This window comes from Chlorocebus sabaeus, chromosome 9, assembly GCF_047675955.1.
Source record: "Chlorocebus sabaeus isolate Y175 chromosome 9, mChlSab1.0.hap1, whole genome shotgun sequence".
Taxonomy (NCBI): Eukaryota; Metazoa; Chordata; class Mammalia; order Primates; family Cercopithecidae; genus Chlorocebus; species Chlorocebus sabaeus.
In genome coordinates this window covers 45817062-45839638 of record NC_132912.1, presented here as the reverse complement: position 1 = coordinate 45839638, position 22577 = coordinate 45817062, and positions in this window count along the sequence as shown.

Sequence of the window (22577 nt, the reverse complement as noted above, 5' to 3'; positions counted from 1 at the left end):
AGAGTATGTGGAGGCAACACTATGACCCATTTCTTTCCCTGAAATGGCAAAAACAAAAGTGCAGTACCCTGGGTGAGATTCTGCTCATGAGAGAAAGCACCCCGAGGAGGCTCACGTGGGTGTGAAGAACATCATTTAGATAAAAGGCTACAAAAACGACATGCTGTGTATCAGAAGGTGCTGCTGTCCTTTCCTGCCCACTACCACTGGGCAGTGCAGTTATGTTGTTATCTTGTCCAGCCCACCACCCTGTCAGGTGAAGATTTTGTCCAGCCCACTGCCACTGGACTGTATGTAAGGCGATATTTAGCCTGCTGCCACTGAACCATTTCTGTACATAAGATGGCTGTGCTCCAGCCTGCCACCACGGAACACTTACCCCTATATTTAAACTTCTACTAAACCTCGTATCTCTTTTGCTGGCTCTGAGACTCTTTTTTGGCTACTTGAACCTGGTGACTTTCCTATTGAAGTTAATAGGAGTTTGGCACAACAAGTAACCTATGAGCACAATAAAACTAAGATCAGGGAAGGGGAAATCCGTGGGGGGAATCCCAGCCTGTCCATCCACTTTGTTGTTGAGCTCAATAGCCACCAGCCCTGAAGGATGGGCCCCACTGCATAAGTACAGGGACATCCTGACAATGCTGAAGGATCTGGAGGAGTTTTTGCAGGGTGGGTATTTGACTGAGCAAGAGTCAGATACTAGGGTGGAAGCAGCTATGGCTGGCTGGCAACTTCCAACTATGCTCCAAGCATCCAGGGAGGCTCTGCTCACAGCGCAGGCAAGGGTTCATCAGTTGCAGGATGAACTGTCATTAGAGAGAGATGCCAGACAAAACGGAGATCCAGGATTGTTAGGTAGCCTGTTTGAAGGGTCAGCAACTCTTATGCACACACAGGGAGCAGACCCACAGTACTTGCCCTCACTAGAAGATTACAGTGCACCAGAATGCATGGCTGCATTGCAGTGGAATTGGTGACTCTGAGAAATACGTTCAGACAGAAGGTGAGAGAGTTGTTTGCAGGGTGCCTTCTCCATCTATGGGACATGGAGGTGGAGGACATTATACTCTCCAAACTGCAGACGAGTAGAATGGCATTCATCATAAACCACCTGGCCCTGAAGGCCATGTCTTGGTGGCACCTGTAATGGGGATCAGACTATCTCCCTCAGCTGGGTGGTTGTGGGCTACAAGGTAGTCTGGCCAAATGAGGCTGATGTCCATGTCTTCTCCATGATGGCAGATTGTGGAGAAATTGAAATACATACTTCAGGAACTAGGGATAAGACATGCTACCTTTAAGGAGCATTACTGTGGGTCCTTACAATGAGTTCTCACTGCCAACATAAAAGATACTATCCTACAATCAGTACTCAACCAAAGTGTGTCTATCCTGTGCCCCCTGGTAGGACAGCCACTGTCTCAAATAGCCCTGGTGGTCACTGACTTAGGAGAAATGGAGAAATTGCATGGGTAATAAGTGTGCACTGCCAGAATTAAAGACAAGGGAGCCAAAGGGAAGAACACAGCCATGGGGCCCATCCGGGTAACCCAGTGACAAATGTAGCATGACCTGGTCATGGCAGGGACACCAACCATGTAAATAGATAAGCAGCCTAGCACTGTTCTAGTCAGATTGGGGTGGAAGCTCAAAAAGGGGCCTCAGGTTCAGCCTATAGGCTCTCCTGCAAATGACTGGCAGGTACCAACCTCTGTAGACTAGAATTAATGCCAAGGCCCTGAAAACCCAGTAAAAGCAATGGTGGCCAGGGTATCTGGGGACTGGAGGCCACAGAGACTGGAGGCTAACTATGTATTTGTCATCTAAGAAAAAACAGACTGCTTGCCCTACTACTGGATACTGGAGTCGAATGCACTCTGACATGTGGTAACTTTCATCACTTTTAAAGGCCTATGACAGCAATAGATGGTTATGGAGGAGGGGCCATGAAAGCCAAACAGGTTGATCTAGAATTACAAGTTGAGAGACTGCCACCAAAACCCCATTTAGTATACATAGCTCCTATCATGGAATACATCTTGGAAATGGATATTTTATCAGGCCTGACCTTGCAAACAACTGCCAGGAAATTTCAACTGAGAGTCAATATGGTAAAGCATGCAATTGGGAGAAAGTAAAATGGACACGGGTATAGTTGCCAACCCCACAACAAGTAGTAGCACTGAAGCAATACCACCTGCAGGGGTGGGAATTAGGACATCCCAGGGACTGTTAAGGAGTTAGCCCAGGTAGACATTATAAGGCCAGGATACAGCCCATGCAACAGCCCTATATGACCTGTGTGAAAGCCTGATGGGACATCAAGAATGAAGATAGATTGCTGGGAATTAAATAAGATGGTTCCCCCAAAGTATACAGCTGTTGTCAATATTGCCTCCCTTCTGACATGAGTAGGAGAATTTCTACACACATATTTTTTGATCAATTTATCCAATGCCTTCTTCGGCACACTCATTACTCCAAAGAGTCAAGGCCAATTTGTGTTCACCTGAGAAGGAGAACAATGAACCCTTTCCATCTTGCTCCAGGGATACCATTCTGGAGGGAGTACAGATTTTCATTACATTGATAATATCATGCTAACTTTGAAGATTTTTTCCAGCTTACCAACTGCACCTCCAAGCCTGTGACCTTGACAACAGAGGGTAGGTGGTCAGCATGGACAAAGTCTAAGATTCAGGCTTCTCAGTCAAATACTTTGGTGTCATCCGGTCAGGTAAGACTAAAGTTGTTTTCTGCCTTTATGAATAGAGTGCAAGCCAACCCATGTCCTGCCACACCAAAGCAGTTGGAAAACGTCTTAGGCCTGCTAGGGTATTATTTTCCTCCCCATTTGGAGAAATTTCTTAGGCCCCCTATACCACTTAGTCAAGAAGGGGACCTCTGGGATTGGTTCACAAGGAAAGACGATGCCTTTGAACAAGGTAGTCACAGTGCAACTGTGGTAGGCCAGGTCTCCAAAAGCTGAACGGGCAGGCCTCCATCACAAGTGTTTCAGCACTGACTGAGTGGTTAGGTTAAATATTAAAGGCTGAGAGAGCTGGTGCCCTTACACAGAGGCTGGATCAAGTCATAAAGGCCCATCAAGAGTCTTGCCCAGGTCTTCCTGGGCCTTGAAGCATGACAAGATAATGAAGGATTGCTAACATTCTTCATACTAAGACCCATTCAGGATTAAACAAGTTTTATTGGCAGTCAGAAGGAACTCCCCAAACCTCCACAACTTAGTGGGAGACAAGGTAAGTATAATCACCTTTGATGAAGGTAATGATCTTTGATAAGGGTAATCAACTTTGGCACCTGAACTTATCTAGATTTAGTACACTTACTGAGCCTCTGGAAGAAGGTCCCCAAGACTCAGACTTTAGTTATAGATTAGAAGAAATTAATTACTTATGTCTTTAGATGAATGCACAGTTACAGGTAGACACATAGCTTAGAAGCACTGGAAAACTTTGTAATTTTGAGTTGGTTTGGACATATTTTCACTGTCTTTTCCCTGTGCCTGGTTTAAGGAACAAACTCTCTTCTTTCTCAGTTCATCTGCATCTCGTTATTGGGCCGTGAGAATAAGCAGCCTGACCCTCAGTTTGGTCCAGGAACAAAACAAATACAAGCCTTGGGGGGAGGGTCTAGTGCAGGAACAGTCTTGTGAGGTGAACATAGACAGGTACCCTGAGGGGTCTGGGTGGGACCTGTGGCAAAGTCTAGGTCAGAAATGTGTGCCTTCAGGATTCTGGTCCCAACTATGGAAGGGAACTGAAGTTGGATAATGGTGTAATGAAATAACTGTGCTGCATATCATGCTCTGCGGTCACTGCGGGATGTTGCAGAGTGGGTTCCAGTGCTGCCATGTGCCCAGTGTCCATGGCAGGTTGGCTGAAGGCTGCTATCTAGAGAATGAAGTCTGAAAGTGCCCAGACACAGACCATGACCAGATGGCATGCATGCCTGTCACAAAGGAGCACATTAACCAATAGCCCCTTAAGCACAGAACTGTATTTGGGGCTTGGCCCTATCACCTATGTGGCAGCTGAAGGGCAGTCTTTGAATGAGGCCATTGACCTCTATGAGTTTCCTCCTTCATACAAGATAGACAGGGCCCAATTCCTGACACACCTTTGTCTCAGCCTGAGACTCATGGAAACCTGGTGTTTTCCTTACCACGGGACCTGCCCACATTACTAGTGACCCTAGAAAAAGAAAACCAGTCCTCTAATGATTCAATTTCCCACTCTATGGGGGAAGGGTCTAGAACAAGATATACAGTTCACACTTCTGCATCCTACTCCCTCTCATACCTCTGGAACAATGAGTCCTGATCCTCTATTACTCAGCGGGCAATCATCCTCATTGTGGATCATTGTAGTAGGCTTGGTGTCTTGCTCTGTCCTTCTGTGGCACAGAGGGGGCCAATACATTTGGTACTGTAAACCAGGCACCAGGCCATTGCCAAGGGTGTGCTCCAATAGAGCAACACAACTTTCTGTGTCTTGCTAAAGGGTCATGACTTGCCCTTGCTTGTATCCACTAAACATCTCATTTGCCACCCATAGATAATGTGCAGAAAACTTCTTTGCTGACTGGGCACAGTCAGTGACCTTTCTGCAGAACAAAATAGGCTGCTGATCTCATGGAGAGCTGCTCCTTTCCTCCACTAAGGGCCTGCCATGGCACAGCCAAGATCAACTCCCAAGCGCTGGGAATAGCCTACTGGTTGTTATTGTATTCAAGATTTCATTGTTGCTGTAGTCTGTCCTGCTGCTGTGGCATCTGGCTACAATGCTCCTTTGCATGCCTGGCCCCAGGAAAGTTTCTTAAAATGGTGTTATCAGAATGTGGGGGCCATTCCAGTATTCTGGGATGGGCTGTAGGGTAAACACACCTGAGAGCAATAACTGAAGCATACCCTGAGAATGACCTGGTATGGCAGATGCATCTGAATATGTGTTTCCTGCTAGGAAAACTGGGAGTGGCCACCTTGGAGATTCGTTCCTCATCTGTAAGGAATATTTGAGCCCCCGATCTGTCCTGTGGGATTGAAGTCCTGGGTTTTATGTTAAATAAAGTTTGCCTTGAGGAGGTTATTAAGGGTAGGGTGTAAGTGAAAATGCTGTATAACCTGCATGCTGTTAGCAAATGGTTGCAGTTCTCCTGCCTATCCTACTGGCACTGAGCTGCACAGTTATCTTGTCCAGCGTGCCACCCCCTAGACTGTATGTAAGGTGGGTACCTTGTCTGGCCCATCAGCTCTAGACTGTATGTGATGCAGATACCTTTTCCAGCCTGCCAGTCCCGGACTGTTTCTGTACGACAGCTCTCCTGCCCAGCTGATCACCACTGGACTCTCCCCAGCATGGAAACCCCTATTAAACCCCGTGGATCATTTGCTGATGCTGAGTCTCTTCTTTAACCTCTTGAACCTGGTGCCTTCTTCATTGTAGTTAATGAGGTTTGGCCCAACATGATGTTATAAAGGTGACCAAAATTCTATAAACATTGTTATAAATAAAATAAATCTTAAAAAAAAAAAACCCCAGCTTATCTGGAAACCATCACTCTCAGCAAACTAACACAAGAACGGAAAATCAAACACCACATGCTCTCACTCATAAGTGGGAGTTGAACAATGAGAACACATGGACACAGGGAGGGGAACATCACACACCGGGGCCTGTCGGGGGATAGGGGCTAGGGGAGAGAGAGCATTAGTAGAAATACCTAATGTAGCTGACAGGTTGATGGGTGCAGCAAATCACCATGGCACATGTATACCTATGTAGCAAACATGTACATTCTGCACATTTATTCCAGAGCTTAAAGTATAATAAAAGAAAAAAAAAAAAACCAGAAAAACAGCTTCTGTTGGCTTCTTACTCTTCCTTTTCTCACTTCCCTACTGTGCTTCCAGTGATCACCGTTCCAATAACTTGTGCTAACCCTAGCCTAACCCTGAACCTGAACTTGCACTCATGTCAAGCGTCATAATAATACAATTTAAAACAAACAGTAAACCTTTCAACAAATAAGATATAATACATGTGGCCAAAGATTAAGATATGTTATATTTCATGAATATAATTTTCTTATTATTAAACCATTATACTATCATAATAATGTCCATCATAGAGTCATAAACAACAATCAATTAAATAGCTCTTTAAGCACACCTCTAAAGAATGGGCACATCATTTACATATGCAATTAAATTCTTGTGCATGTGGAAAGAGTGTATTTTGAACTTGAGGATTTTGATCACACCCTGTTCTAGTGCACAAAGGATGGCCTTTTTGTCAGATCTTGTAAAACAGCACAAGTAACAATAGCCATTCTCAATCACATTCTCGTGTGTCTTCCAGTGCCTGAGAGATGTTTCTTCATAGAGTGGCCACAGGATAGAGTTCTGGTCAATGAGGTTTAGAGAGAAGTTCCTGGCAATGATGGCCTTCTCTGAATTAAAGAGAAATGGCTTCATACCTAATTCCCTATGTCCTGTTAGCTTTACGTTTTCTCCTCATTGCTGTTTGGAATATGGTTTGAGGAAATGAAAACAAACTGGTAGTCAATAAGACCACTGCACTGTGGCATCAGTCCTGGGATGCTACCTATTCACAATGAAAATAAGACAAATACACATATTGTATTCTGATACTATCCAACAGTCTTTTCTGGGTACATCTGAACACAAACTCATAGCTACAGAGTGAGATGTATTATTGTATTTCAACTATACCAATGTTAAATGTGTGAGCTACCCAACTTTGTTGCATCTATTTCCAAAAATTGACACTCCACTTTCTACTCTAGACAGGCTGGGTGAAAACGGAACATTGACTGTGAAAGAACCTGGGAACTTTCCTGCTAAACGCTGGTTGGAATGTTTGAGGATAAAATGCTCACTGCATCTGACTGGCCAACTGCTCCCCCATTTTTGCCAGTGCCTCTCACAAAGCCAGGACCACAGGACTACACTGATCCATAGACTGGGTGGAAGTCAGGAAGGGCCCTGCCACCTGTGGGTCAGCTTCCCTGGAAAATCACCCATCTACAGTGGATTAAAACTAAGTTGAGGTTATATTTTGTGATCATCTCCCAAGATACTGGAGTATGAGTAACCACAGCACCTGCCAATCCTGCCTAGTACAGTCTCCCAAAGGCATCATCACCCCGAACATCTTGTCTGATAACATAATATCTTAAAGCTGTGCCCACAGAGTTTGCTTCAGCCACCACCTCATCTTCTCACTGCCCCTGATCTAGGCCTGAGAAAGTACAACAAGCTCTGTTTCCCAGCAGCTGATGGTCTGCACTACTGCTAAATAAGTCCCCTAAGTCATAAAGACCCAATACCACTTCCCTAATCCTCAAAATGGACCACATTCCCCACATCCCCTTTTTATCTCTGTTACATATTTCCTTGAGATGACATCACCAGTAGCTACCCTATGACCTCAAAGTGATTTTTAAAAACTCACTTCCACTTTAATTCCAGAAGTGTTCCCCATATTTTCTTTCAGTAGGTCGTATCTACCTCTCTGAGAAGAACATCATCATCGTGTTTCTCTGTCTCCACATCCGCCACAGAGCTGGCTACCTGGTTCAATCCTCTGGATCATGAGACTTTTTCCCTCTTATCTCAATTAAGTGGTCACAATGTTGTATTTAAAACTTTCAAATGGATACAAACTTCTCAGTTAAAACTACTTCTCATTGCATTAAAGAATTCCATCCCACTCATCAGAACCAAGAAAGCCCTGTGTGACATGACCTTGGGTGGAGAGAGCGCTGAGAAAGTTGCAGCCACAGCACAGGCGTAGGAGAAGAGTTGTAATGAATGTGGAGCTGAGGGTGAAGAGACAATGAGAAACTACAAAAAATAATTAGAAAATAAAGCATATAGAACTATGTCTTCTAAATTCATGGAGCCAATTGTGCTGCCTGGATACAGATGTTCTCTCGCTACATGTAGAAGTAATGTCACTTCTGGACTGGATGTTTCAGTCTCTTACCTGGAGCTACAAATACATTTCAATAGGAATACTTTACTACTAATTCTGGAGCATCGAATAAACACCCAGAATTGTCTTGGTTATTAGTTTACTCTATAGACGTGTTAAAACAACGCCTTGATTCGTGAGGCCTCACAAGTTTTCACCTGATTCAACTGTTACAGTATAGTCAGAAAACATTATGATGCTATTTATAAAAAGAGAATGGAACAATTAAAAATGGCTTCAATACAGTTCTTCAATTGAGTAGAAAAAATGGAATGTATACATTAAATAAAATATAACTTATTATACTTACCATGGAATTATATCTTTTAATTAATTTCTGAATACCATTAAATTTCATAAAAGTGTCCATTAGTAGATTATATGAACAGAACTATTAGCAGAATATATAAACAAAACCTAATGAATGCTGGAACGTGTAAATCATGTAGTAGTTCTCACATGAGTAATAGGCAAAAAACATAGGACTTGTACTAAGGGAGACATATTTTTGAATAAATGAATTCAATGTAGAGACCATCAATTTATTTCATTATCTGTGAGGTTTCTAGATTGCTATTAAAACATCAACTCTTTTAAAATAATCTGTTTTGTTCTAATATTTTCTGTTTCTTCTTCTCATTCTCAAGATAGGAACTCTCTCTCTCTTGCTTGCACACACACACACACACACGTGCACACATTAATTGTTCCATAGTGCTCATACTCCTAAACTTTAGATTTGCATATTTGTATATTTGTTATTATAAATAAAATCCAAAACTCTCTGTGCGTGCGTGTGTGTGTGTGTGTGTGTGTGTGTGTGTGTGTGTGTATTATTTATTTATTTTTGAGGTGTAGTTTCGCTCTTGTTGCCCAGGCTAGAGCGCAACGGCAGGATCTTGGCTCATCACAACATTCACCTCCCAGGTTCAAGTGATTCTCCTGCCTCAGCCTCCCAAGTAGCTGGAATTACAAGCATGTGTCACCACGTCTGGCTAATTTTTGTATTTTTAGTAGAGACAGGGTTTCCCCGTGTTGGTCAGGCTGGTCTCGAACTCCTGACCTCGGGTGATCTGACTGCCTCAGCCTCCAAAAGTGCAGGGATTACAGGCATGAGCCACCACGCCTGGCCCTCTGTGTATATTTTATAGGCCCAGAGGGGTGGCATGTAGAAAAGACATTATAGGATCAAATGTTATAGAAAGATTATAGTTTATTATTATACTCCTATAAAATTTTTATTATGGCCATGATAAAGTCCCAGTAGTTACAATAAAAGAATAAAATACAACTTACGGAATTAATATTCTTGGAACTATTTAGAGTTTAACACCACTGGGAATAAAAATTGCTAGAGATGGGGCTAGGTTATCCCATAGTATGTAATTATCATATGCTATCTATAATCTTAAGCAAGGTTAATAGGTTAATATTTTTGTAGGATAACATGTCATTCAATACACAACAGTGTTAAAAAAAAAAGTTTAAATTGTTAAAACAAATTAAGTATACACATAGATTAAATAAGACATTTCAAAACCTGCTATATCCTCAAAGGCTAAAATGTAGATTACAAACTCTCACAAAGCATTCTTGTCTTTCTGATACCATGCTCTATGTAAAAAATGGTCATCCTTTTTAAAAAAATCTGAGGTTAAGTATTTAGAAAATTGAGTTCACAATAAATCTACATCCTAACTGACAGGAGTTACATCTGAACATTTCTCTAACATGTGTGAAAATTTCTTTACTGCTACTACACCAACTAACATTCAGGACTTCTAACTATTTGCTACTATAAAGGTGTATCCAAAAAGCTCAGCTTTTTCTCCCGAATAACTCGTTGGTAAAACTATTTATTTCTAAATCTCAGAGTGCCCCTGTCTCATAATTTAATGCAGAAGAATTGTATCCTGAATACCTGACTCATGCATGACTTACAACACTGTTATATGTCAAATCTAAGAGCACCCACATTCATTTAGATTTTTGTACCCTTAATCTTCCATGTGAATGATCTTCACATAATATATAAGAGCCTGTAGTAGCTAATGGGTAGCACAAATCCACTTCACACTTTTACTTAAATGTTACAAATGAAGAAAAAGCATCAGATAACTCAAGAGTTTAATTATATTAATAAGATTTGCTCAAATAATTTCAAATACTGTCATTACCAAAAAAGTATACACTGAATATACCTATCGTTCCATCAATCTCTGGTTTTTGAAACATACAATTAAATTATTTTATTGTTTGGACTTTGGATTATTCTTCATAATAAACACTCTGATTTAGAGTAATGTATACCACTGTGAGTTTCCTAGTTGTTTCTAGGGTGATTAATCCAATTTTTATTTTTATTTATCAAATTTTCAGAGTTGATTTTTTAAAATTAATTTCCCACATTTATTGTACCTGTAAAGTTTCTTTCCAGTAGAAGCTCTCTGGTGTTTTTTAAGGTATACATTTTGAACAAAGGCTATTCTACAATTATTTCATTTGTAGAGGTTCTCACTCATAGGAATTATCTGTTGAGTAAGATTAAAGTATCAATTAAAGGTTTTGCTAACTGCTTTATGTTTATAATTTTTTCCAGTGTAATTACTCTGGTGTCCTCTGTGGTGTACAGCATGTACAAAGGTCTTTTCAAAATACTTATGTGTATAAGATTTTTATCCAGTACTTATTTTCTAATGTTGAGGGAGGTGTGAGCATGAGTTGAGGGTTTTGCCACATTTTTTGAATTGGCAGTTTTTCTCTGCTGTGAATTCTTTTGTGTTGAGTAAGGTTTTGGCACCTTTTAAAGGGTTTGCCATATTCTTTATAGTTTTAGTTTTTCTCTGCTATGGATACTGCAATGTTGTGTAAGGGTTGAGTACTGGTTGAAGGCTTTGCCACATTCATTAAATTTGAGTGGTTTCTCTCCAGTATGAATTATCTGATGTTTAGTAAGGAATGAGCCCTAGTTAAAAGCTTTGCTACATTCTTTACATTTGTAGGGTTCCTCACCAGTATGGTCCAGGTGAAAGCTGATGGTGGCCTGACTTGGGGAGGCAGAAGGTGGGATTGGCTGACTTACTGACAGATTGGATGGGATGGGAATGGGGATGAAAATGGGGATGGGGATGGGGACGGGGATGGGGATTGGGTGGGGGCAAAAGACTCCTAGGTTCTGGAAGGATCATGAAATGTTTATTGAATGAAGGATAAATGGATGCTGTTGCTGTTGCCCGGGTACTGATATGTGTCCGAGGCTTTACACACTCTATTTCAGTTACTCCTCACCAGAAGTCTAAGGACTAAGCATGATCTCCACATTGGAGATGAGGATGCTGAGGCTCAGAGAGGTTCCGTGACTTGCCCAGGATAAAAGGAAAAAGGTAAAAGGAAGAGCAGGATTGAAACTCAGGCCTGTTTGACCCCAGATGCAGGCTCTTCGGAACTCCATCCCATCCAGCCCAGCAGGCATGCACCTAGTGGGGGAGACAAAGCCACTGTAGGGTCACGGCCCAGGAGTATAAAAGGCATATATTTGTTTTTGGTTGAAACCCCACTGGTCTATAGCCCTGGTTTGGGCAAGATGGGAAAGTGGGAACCAGGAGGCAGACACTAGCTCTTAAGGCCTAGTTAAGCTATCAACTGGCCATGTGTGCGCGGAAACATCTCATCACGTTTTAGGGCTTCCATTTCTTTCTTTGGACTGGTTAATTGGCAATGGCATCTCTGAGAAGCTGAAACTCACCTAAAAAATATAAAAATATTTTAATCTCACCTTAAAATCTATTAAATATTTTAAATCCTACCTAATATTGTTTTGTAACCAAGCAAGTTAGAGAGAAATGCCACACTTTGAGACAAATTAAGGAGTCCTTTATTAGCCGACGACCGAGAGATGGCTAACGCTCAAAATTCTCTCGGCCCCTAAGAAGGGGATAGATTTTCTTTTATACTTTGTTTTAGCAAGGGGAGGGGGATTCTAGCTGTAGCAATCTTACAGAAGTAAAACAGGCAAAAAAGTTAAAAAGGCAAATGGTTACAGGAAAACAATTCCAGGTGCAGGGGCTTAAAATCATCACAAGGTGATAGGTGTGGGGCTCTGCGTGTTATCTGCCGGACACAAACACAGGGGCTTTATGGTACTATCTCCCAAGCCAATTCCTGGGAACTGCGGACATTGCTTGCCTCAGTACCTTATCAGTTAATTGGGCTCTTTGATATGCTGAGAGTCAGCTTACACAAGTGAAGTCCTTGAGGAAGGGGATGGGTAAGGAGCCCTTGATGTCTTGCAAATGAAGGAGCCAAAAGAAGTCCCTCTAGTTTTCTCAGCTAAGGGAGAGTCTATTCATGTTAAAACAAGGTGAGGTATTATAACATGGCATTTTAATTCAGACACTTCAAGATCCCTCTTGGAAAAACCATCCATAATTTCAGCATGTTTTTGGAGTTGGGGCCTTTGGTCAGAAAGGATGGGAGAATGGAAATTGAGTTGTGATTCAGGATAGGGGTGCCAGGGTGCACCTCAGTGAGCTGAATGAGGTTGGGTCTCAGAACTCCTGAGCCCAGGCCAGGTCTCTAAGGTTGGTGAGGGGAACTTCTTCCAGAACCCCTCCACCCAGCCCTGACTCCTGAGAAGGAGATAGTGTGCTTCAGGTGGCAGAACCCAAGTGCCCAGGTCATAGGCAGGTTTTCTCATGCCTCACTCACCAGAGATTACCCTTATCCTATATCCTACTAAATCACAGAGGTTTGGGGAGTTCCTTTATGCCCCCAATATAACCTGTTTGTGGAGGTCGGGGGAGTTTCTTCAGACCCCCAATAAAACTTGTTCAATTCTAACCAGGTACTGTTAAGAATTTCTTTGCTATCTTATTATGCTTCAAGGCCAAGGAAAGCTCTAGGCACAACTCTTGGTGGGCTTTTGTTACATTCCAGGCTTTGTGTAAGGACACTGGCGCTATCAGCTTTTAGTATTTAACTTAACCACTCAGTCAGTGCTGGAACAGTTGTCATGGAACCCTGTCTGTTCAGCTGTTAGTGAGACCTGGGCTGCCACAATGAGGTTGTACAACTCCCCAAGAGGAACCAATATAGTGGCGGGTGTGGTGGGTCAGCTGGGGAGACAGACAGCAGGATGTAGGAGTGACAGGTGGTGCAGCTATGCTGAGCCTCCTGTAAAGGCAGCAAAGAAGGCCCTGGCAGGGTAGCATGGCCCAAAGCCTCCCAACCCCTCCCATAGGCCTCGACCCTTCCAGACTCACCAGACCCCAGGCCCAGCCCCCAGTTGAGACTGGGGAAAGCAGAGAAACCAGGGCTAGTCGGGAGAAGTGGATTTCCTGGGTTCTGGGTCTGAGGATGGGGGCATCCAGGAGAAAGCCTTCTGCTCCCTAGAGAGCTTCCTCTTTGGTAGCCCTGCTCCTTCCAGGAAAAATGTCCTCTCTTATTCCAACCCCAGGAGACCATAGATTTGGGGTCTGGAGAGATCTTAAAGAGCCCTCCTTCGACAGAAAGGGCAGCAGAGGGGCTGAGAGGGAAATGGCTTGCCAAAGGTCATAGGGCAAATCTGAAGCAGAACCAAGAGGGGAGTCCCAGGGGGCTCTTTCCAGGATCCCATGGATGACAGGTCAAGTGGTGAGGGAAGGAGGGAGCCTTTGCAAATGGGAATGGATGCTAGGGCTCACAAAGGTCTAACAGTTGGGAGCGGGGTTGGAACTATGGCTGCAGCAGTACCTTTGGAGAGCCCAAATCGGCCAGGATTCGGCAGGGCCCAGCCCTGTTCCATGTTTAGAGAGGGATCTTTGAGCATCCCATCTTCATAAATTTGAGAACAGGGTCACTGAGAGGCAGCCTCTGAGGTGGCAGAGTGTATTAGTTTTCACACTGCTATGAAGAAATACCTAACTCTGGGTAATTTGTAAAGAAAAGAGGTTTAATTGATTGACAGTTCTGCATGGCTGAAGAGGCCTCAGGAAACTTATAATCATGGTGGAAGGGGAAGCAAACACGTCCTTCTTCACATAGCAACAGGAGAGATAAGTGCAGAATAAAGAGGAAAAGGCCCCTTATAAAAACCATCAGATATTGTGAGAACTCACTCACTATCATGAGAACGGCATGGGGGAACCACTCCTATGATCTAATCACCTCCCAGGAGGTCCCTCCCCCAACACATGTGGATTAAAACCAAGATGAGATCTGGGTGGGGACACAGAGCCAGACCATATCACAGAGCCAGAAGAGCTGAGCAGTGGGATCTTAGTAAATGTTCATTAAATCAAACCCTTGCACAAGGCTGGCTTCAGAGGTGCCACCTGTGCAGTGGCAAAGGTCCCACACTCAGAAGGGACCTGAACTTGGTTTAATGTTCTGCTATCACTGTCTTGAAATTCTTAACAATTTTTGAACAACGTACTCCACATTTTCAGTTCACACTGGGTCCCATAAATTATGTACCCAGTTTTGCCCCTGAAGCAAAGACATGGTTTGTTCATGAAGGGCCCTCCCTACTCCTCCCTGTCCATCCCACTCCAAGGTACCCTAAGTGAAGGGGAACACACAGCTAGGAGAAGGTGGTGTTTGATGATGATCTTGGAAGTCTCACCTGAGCATGGCTGGTGATGCACGTGTGTGGGTGGGAGAATTTGGCTGCTCTCTATTCTGGCAGCCTCCATCCCATGCACAAGGCCTGCACTTTGCCTCTCTGTCCCCCTGTGTCCCCCTACCTGACTCAGACCAGAAGTGTAGATGGGGGGTGGACGCTGAGCCCCAGTGCTCCTGGGCCCAGCTGGAGTTCCCTGTTGATTGGGGAGATTTGGCCCCTCTGACTACTCCTACCCCATCCCCACTATGACAGGAGTTGGTGAAGGGACAGGGTGGGAGGCTTATTTAACAGCCAGGCCAGACAGCAGGCAGTGAGGCAAAGATCGGGCTGACTTTTCCTGCTACAGATCTGCTCTCCAGAGGAGGTATTCATGGACTGGCTTAGGCTGTGGCTTGTCTACTTTAGGAATATTCTTAACCCTTCCTGGGTCACTTGCCATCATCAGACTTCTCTCTTAGAGCACAGAGCACCAGACTGTTGCCCCTCCCTGTCCTCTCCTCCCCAGTCCCAGCCTTCCTCCCTGCAGCTGAGAAGGTTAGAGTTTTCTCAGGGATGGGGCAAGTTGACTTCTGCCAACGAAAACTCCCAGGCCCCTGGGCCCCATTCTTTGTCCTGCCCTGTGCTTTCTCCCTCTTCACTTCATCACAGCTCTGGACTCAGCAAAGTGGCAGAAGGGGCCTCACCTCAGCCCTTCTTTTCATCTTATAAAACTGGAACATTAGACTCCCTCATCTGAGGGAAAACAACTAACCTGCATCCTGAGAATAAGATGGGAAGCTGCGGTCCTGGCTTCCAAACTCTGGTAGAGAAGGAGCCCCTGCTTGCCTGGCTTTGAGGCCCCATTAGGGGCAAGTTTCCAGCAGGGTGTCCCATACAGCACCCAGAGCCCCTCAATATCATGGGGTTCCCTCTGCCTGGTTTTTCCTCCACTCCACGTCCTTCCCAGAGTCTGGATTCTTGCAAAAGCCTAGGCCAGGATATAGGCATTACCTGTGTAAGGCCAAGGGGAGTCCCACTGTGGGCCAGGAGGACTCAACATTAATAAATCTGAAATTCAAGCCAGACAAGGGGATAGATCTTGGCTCGGTGTCAGGGGTTTCTGTGTCATGTTGGGCTTGCCTAAGGTGGGAGGCCCAGGACATCTGGGCCTTGTGGTGCCTTCTGACACAAGGAATTCGAGTTTGCCACCAAGAGCTAATAGGAAAGTTTGACTTGGTGATCCAGGCATAAGGCTGATGATGCCACACAAATGCCCAAGGGCCTGTGGTGCACCTGACACTGTCCTGGGCAATGAATGGGTAAAGAGGACCAATAATCAATAATCATTCTCTTCCTGAGAAAGGAAGCTCTCTTGGGCTGGTTAACCAGGCATCTGGCCACAAGCCTGGGCCAGTGTTGATGGGCTCCAGCAAGTGAGTCGTCCCAACTAATTCCCCCTCCTCCAGGTTATCACAATCAGCCCAGCTCCAGAAGTGAAAGAGCTGGCTGCAGATGGGGGTGAGGCCAGATGAAAATGCTTTCGCTTCCCTCAAGAGCTGCAGAGCAGACCCTTGCAAAGGGGTTCACTGAGCTGCAGTGTCTTCAGCCTCCAATCTAGTAAGAGCCTGATGGATTGATCAAGGTGTCCTGGGAAAGATTTTGAGTTCAAAGAGACAATCCCCTCCAGAAACTCCAGAATTTTGTGTGTCATTTAAAGAGTAAGAAGCTGCTGGGTGTCTTGGCTCACACCTGTAATTGCTATGCTTTGGGAGCTCGAGACAGGAGGAGCACGTGAAGCCAGGAATTAGAGACCAGTCTGGGCAACATAGTGAGATGGCCCCCTCTACAAAAAAAGGCAAGAAGACCTCTCTCTTTACCCGTTTACTTGAAAGATGTGAATAGAAGACAGGAAGCTGGCTGTTGAGGGGGGAGTCCCTCTCTTCATCAGGCAGAGGTAGGGGAGCTTCCTGAGGCAGAGGCGTGGATGGTATTTCTGGCTCTGCAGTTCCTGAAGAAATACTGGGGCACCCAGGCTAACCTTTGGCAAAACTACGAGCTGAACTCAGGAGTCCCTGATGCCAGGCTCTCCGATGCGGTCCCCTGCTTCCCTCCCCCATGTGTCTTGCTCTCTAGCTCCCTCCCCACCAACTTCCAGGCCAGGGGCCCCAGCTGGCTGGCAGAGGATGTCTTGCTCCTCAGCAGCTGGGATTTGTAAGTATTTACAGTAACATGTAACAGATTAGGGGCTGACAGGCCCAGTGAACAGGCAGGCCCCTTCCCAGAGATCAGCAGCTTCACTCCCCCTTCCCGCTACTGTCCTGATTTGAGGGTGCACAGGATGACAAAGAGGGAGTAGTTGAACAAGGTATGGGGTGGCAGCCTCCACAGAACTCAAAGGATGCATTTGTCCATCTGTCCCCGGCTCAGTTTCCACACTCAGAGTCACTCACATTGCTCCACCCTTGCCACAGCTCACCTGTATGTCCACATGATCAAGGCCACACTGACCCCAAACACACACTCTTTCAACTCTCAACACTTCACCATCACACTCACATGTGTACACACATGCTTTTGAAATTCCACAGCCACGTGGATGCACACAGGCTCACATCTTTGCACACACAAAGGCTCACACTCACAGACCCATTGGGGGCCCAGATCCTGGTCATTCCACAGGTCTTAATAAAGGTTCTGGGAGAGAAACTTGTTTCCTGTGGAAGGCAGAGTGGGAGTGTGTTTGTGGGTGGAGCGGGGTGGGGAGGGAGAGTGTCGGAGTGCGTGTTAGAGTGTGTGTGTGTGTAAGACAGTATGTGTGTAAGGAGCAGGAGTGACTATGTCCTGAGTTTAGGGAGTGGGGAAGAGAAGGGAGAGATGGAGACAGGTGTGGACCAAGAGCCACTTAGAGCTGGAATCCTGGAAGGAAGCGAAGCTGAGATAATGGCAAGGCAAAGAAATAGACACCAACAAGGATCAAGCCAGAGGAGGGCATGGACTGGGGACAGAGCCCGCCCTCATGAGAAGTTGTCACATTGCTGCTTTGAAGGCCTGTGACACCAGCGCCACCTCCAGCTGGAGCTTCCCCTCTCTGGATCTTGTCACTGTGACTTTGCTTTGCTACTTGGGCAGCCAGGAGCGGTGACAGGGAAGACAGTGCCCACAGCAGCTGGCCATGCCACTCTAGCCCGGCTACCAACCCACCTGTCATTGCCAATGTTATCACCTGCGGAATCCCAGATGAAACCAGCAATTGGTCTGGCTGCCTTTGCCTCCTAGTGTCACAGTGAAGGCCAGGGGAGCAACGGCCTTCCTCCACAAAAGATGGGCAGGTTTAACCAGACCTTGCCCAGGTCCCTGAAGACTACAACTGAGTCTGGGGAGAACGGGCCGACTCTCTGCTCCCAGGTACACAAGACCTATTTATTATAAGAAAGAAACAGGAACCAGCATGAGACAGGGGCTTGAGGAGGAGGTTGGAGAAGACATGTTTTTGGCATAAACTTTGGGTCCCTGTCTATGGTCACTGCGCCGGGCTGAGCCTGCCCCTGGCCGCTTCCACCGGCAGCACCTGGTGCTGCGCCTGAATGGTGGCCGATCCTGTCTGGACGTCCCAGGCCGGTTCCTAACCCACATCCGCCGTCCCCCGCCCTGGTGGGGAGAGGCTTGCGCTGCTCCTCGCCATGCTTGGCAGCGGCTGCTGCGGATCTCTGGGTCCAGGGTAGCACACGCCCCGCCAACCCTGGCCACTGCTTAGGAGGGACTCCCGGGGCTGCAGTTCTAGGCCCCGCAGGCTGTGGCTAGGGAGACGGCTGAGGGCCTGGAGCCAAGAGAAGCAGCAGGTCCCAGGGCCGACTCCGAAGTCGTTATCTCCAGCTTTGTTCCCGGGTCCGGGAACCAGCGGCCGCAGTCGGCCACCGTCGTGGGCGAGAACGGGGGCGCGGGGCGGTCGGGGATTCTGCAGAGCACCTCACGTGCACGCAGGGCCCAGCTTCACCACCGTAGCTGCAGCCGGGCCGCCTGGGGCCTGCGAGTTTCCTGGGCTGCGGCGCGGTACCGCCGCGAGGAATGAGGGCGCGGCCCAGGTGGGGAAGGGGCAGGTCTGCGGCTCCGGCCACTGGGGGCAGAGAAAAGACCCCGGCGCCGTCTGGGCGACCAGCTCCGTTCCCGCTGCGTCTAGGAGACTCCCGGGAACGCCAGCGGCTCGGGGCCCACAGAGTCCTGGAACTCAAGGGCTGCCTTGCGGCGCAGAAGCTGGGGCAGCCTGAGACCGCACTCGGCGAGGCGGCCACACTCCACCCACCACGCAGCCGCAGGATTCGGATTTCGCCGCTGGTTTTAAAATTGCACCCGCGTAGCCCAGAACGCTGGGAGGGGGAGTATTCTGCGCCCCTCCGGTTGCGGTCTCCGCCCTAAACCGACTTCCAGAGCTGCCTCTGCTCCCCGGAGGGGCGGGCACCGGCGTCCCACGAGGTCGCCGGTCCTCAGCCTCCGGCCCGCCTGCCTCGCTCCGGATGCTCGGGGGACCCCGCTTCGCTGCGCTCCCCACTGGCGGCTGAGGCGCGCTGCAGGCGGGAGCTGCGGCTCCGAGATTCCGGGCGTCCCCGCCTTGCCAGCGATGGAGAAGCGCCGAGGGCTTCGAGGTCGCGGCTTCCGGAAATTCGGTTATTGAGCGGAGTTGGGGGTCAGGTTGCAAAAGGAGAGCCCCCCTCCCCCAGGTTGTAATCACCACCCGGCCCGCCGCTTCCGCAGCCGCGAGTCTAGGGCGGAGCTGTTGGGTTAACCGAGCACAGAGCGGGCGGGGCGCGGGCGAGCAGCTGCACAGCCTGGGAATCCGCCTCCAACCGGGGCCCAGGGGCGGGTCCCACCTTTCCCGGGGTCAACCCTCAGCCCCATTCCCTCGACCCTCAGTACCCCTCCAGACCCAGTTCGCTTCAGAGGCGCGAGACCTGTAAGAAGGAAGAAGCGAGCTCAGCCTCAATCCCCGTCCCCACCCCACTTTTGGGGCCGCTGAGGTGGAGAATTGAAGGGGGCGGGCCCCGAATTACAGCCGCTCCCTTCCCAGCCTCGCCCCGCTTTCCTTCTGTCCATGACGATTTTCTTATTGTCAGGCGACAGCCAGGCTCCCCGCGCTCCTGGGACTGGGCGGTTGGGAGGGGGCTCTGGAGCCCACGCCTACGGTCGGGCCCGGCAGGGATGACCCCAGCCCCCTCGCTGGTGCAGCGGGAACAGCTGGTTCCTGCCGGGGCGGGGAAGCGTGGACAGCGTGGGCTCGGGCGCCTGAGAGGCACTCGGGGTCTCTAAGGTTGGCCACTGGCACGGGTCGTGTGGTTGTAGCTTCCGCCCCCGCCACACCCTCCTCCTTGGACGCGAATTCACTGGCAGGTGTTGGAGACCTGGCGCCCTTGCAGGGGAGGCCCCCAGGAGCCTGAGGCGGGGAGTTGAGACGCTTGGGGGCCAGGATGGGAATAACTAGCGGAAAATATAACTGAACTCTCAATGCCAGTCTGTTGTAGAAGCTCCTGGGACAAGCAGTGGAAAGTCCCCGCAGGAGGCTTCCTGCGATGTCCTAGGCGGTTGCGGCGCCTCTTCGTGGGGAGCGCAGCCCGGAGCTGCGGGCAGGGCAGCGCTGGGGGTGGCCCGTCAGATGCTGGGTCTGGGGACCCGAGACCAGGCCGGGACAGGAGGCGGGCTCAGGGTTCTCCAGAGCATCCCCCTGAGCTGTGGTGGCGGGAGCAGCCACTGCAAACGCCGCGCTGGCCTCAAACACCGCGTCCTTTGAATGTTTTGATTAAGAATAATTAATAGAGAAGGGCTTGGAGGCTTAGGACTGGATCCCAGTACTTGGCGAGGAGGGAGGATCGCTTGAGCCCAGAGGTTCGAGACCAGCCTGGGCAACACAGTCAGACTCCATGCCTACAAAACAAACGAAGGAAAATAAACAGAAAAGAACCAAATTAGCCAGGCATGGTGGTGCAGGCCTGTGGTCCCAGCTCTTCGGGAGGCTGAGGCAGGACGACTGCTTGTGACCGAACCACTGCACTCCAGCCTGGGCGACAGAGCAAGACCATGTCCCAAAAAATGTGTATGTCTGGGTGAATGTATAGATTTTACAACTATTTTGAAGGCGGCCTTTTTAACTTTAAATAGAGCATTCTGGAGGAGATGCCTGACCCAGAGCGCTTTCCCTGAAGTTCGGTGGCCGAAGTGCACCCTTCCCCTGGCTGGGGTCTCTCCATTCTACCAAGCCCTGCTTTCTGCAGAGGTTGGCTCCATGGCGTCTCCCCCCGCGTCCCAACTGGAGAACAGTGTAAAGAATTGTCAAATAGAGGGAGCTGAAATTCAGAAGCACGCTTAAGCCAAGTCCTCAAAACTAGAAAGCATAAAGCAGGGTAGGCGTTTTGAAAGTTTAAGGACAAAACACCATGGGCATGGATGGCTGAATCCGGAGATCAGCATCATCATTTGTTGAGAAGGAGGCCGTGCTGTGCTGCCAGTTATTAATGGGTTTAATCGGTTGGTCCACAGCCCTACTGGTGGCCTAACCTCCCAGGGCCTGGGAGGATTTGCAGGACCTGTCAGAATTTGATTGCAGTTCCTTCCACTTGGCATAAGGAGGCACCATCAGCCTGATTGGGAGGGTCATGTGGGATGGAGCCCTCCAAGGCGGCGGCACTGAGCTGACCATGCCACAGACCATAGAGTGGGAGCCTTTCCTGCCCCCTTTACCGCAGCTAACATCAAAAGCGCTGGTATGGGCTGTCTGCCTGCACTGGAACCCGAGTTTGTCTTTGTCTGCAATTAAGATTCTTCTGGGTTTATGTTGCCAGTTCATCATCCAGTTCTCTGGAATCAGGCCTCCCAAATTTAGCAGATGTTGGGGAGGACTCCAGGGAGTGGCTTATGAGGGCTGGCTGATGAAACTGCTCTTCCCTTTCTGTTCTGTGAGTGTGATGGTGTTTGAGATACATGGGGCTATGGTTCAGGAGCACTTCACATGTGCAAATATGGAGACAGCACTCACCTACACATTTAGGCTCAGAATATTGATTGAAATTAGCGTTTATCACATACTGTGGCTGTAACTTTTGCAGTTTGAGGTACAAAAGCAAAACTAGCAAGAATTTATTTTTCGTTTTCCACAATTTTACAAATAAAAGATTAATTCTTACCCTAGATGTAAGCAACCTCAGCACATTTTTTGCCTCATTAAGTGGAAAACTTTAGGCTTTTCAGTTACTGAAAGCATTTTCATGTTTCTCTTTTGCATATCTGAATTGCGAGCATCACTACTCTTGCATATTGGGGCCATTACTTGAACACAAACACCGCAATACCAAGACAATCCATCTGATAACTTAGATGGCTGCAAGTGACTAATGAGCAGGAGGCAGCAAGTGTGGATCTGCTGAGCAAAGGGATATTCACATCCTGAACCCAATACAGCAAAATGGCGGGAGGTTGCATCACAATCCTCAGAACAACGCATGACTTAGAACTTATAAACTGTTTATTTCTGGAGTTTTATATTTAATATTTTTTGACTATGGGTGACTGAAAGTGAGGAAAGTGAAGCCACAAATAAGGGGATACTACTATATTATAAATATGCTTAAGGACTGAAATAATGATCATACTGAGTAAACACATGTGAAATCTCAGCAGAGATAACACTTAAAAAATAAAAATTCTAGTACTTAAAAATACAATATCTTACAGAAAAAATTTCATTAGACTGAGAAGAGGCAGGAGAATAATTCCCCAAATTAATTTTTAAAAAGTCAATCAATTTTAATTTCTTCAAGTGCCTTCTAGGATTTTAGGAAACCAGATTACTACTTAGAAAACTGGTAAATAAAATAGTAACTGATAAATAGAAAATGGTAAATAAAGGAAAATAATCACATGTTCTACCTTTGCTCTACAAGCAGTACGTAAGGGTAACCAAAGAGATAATGAAGAAAAACTATCTACAA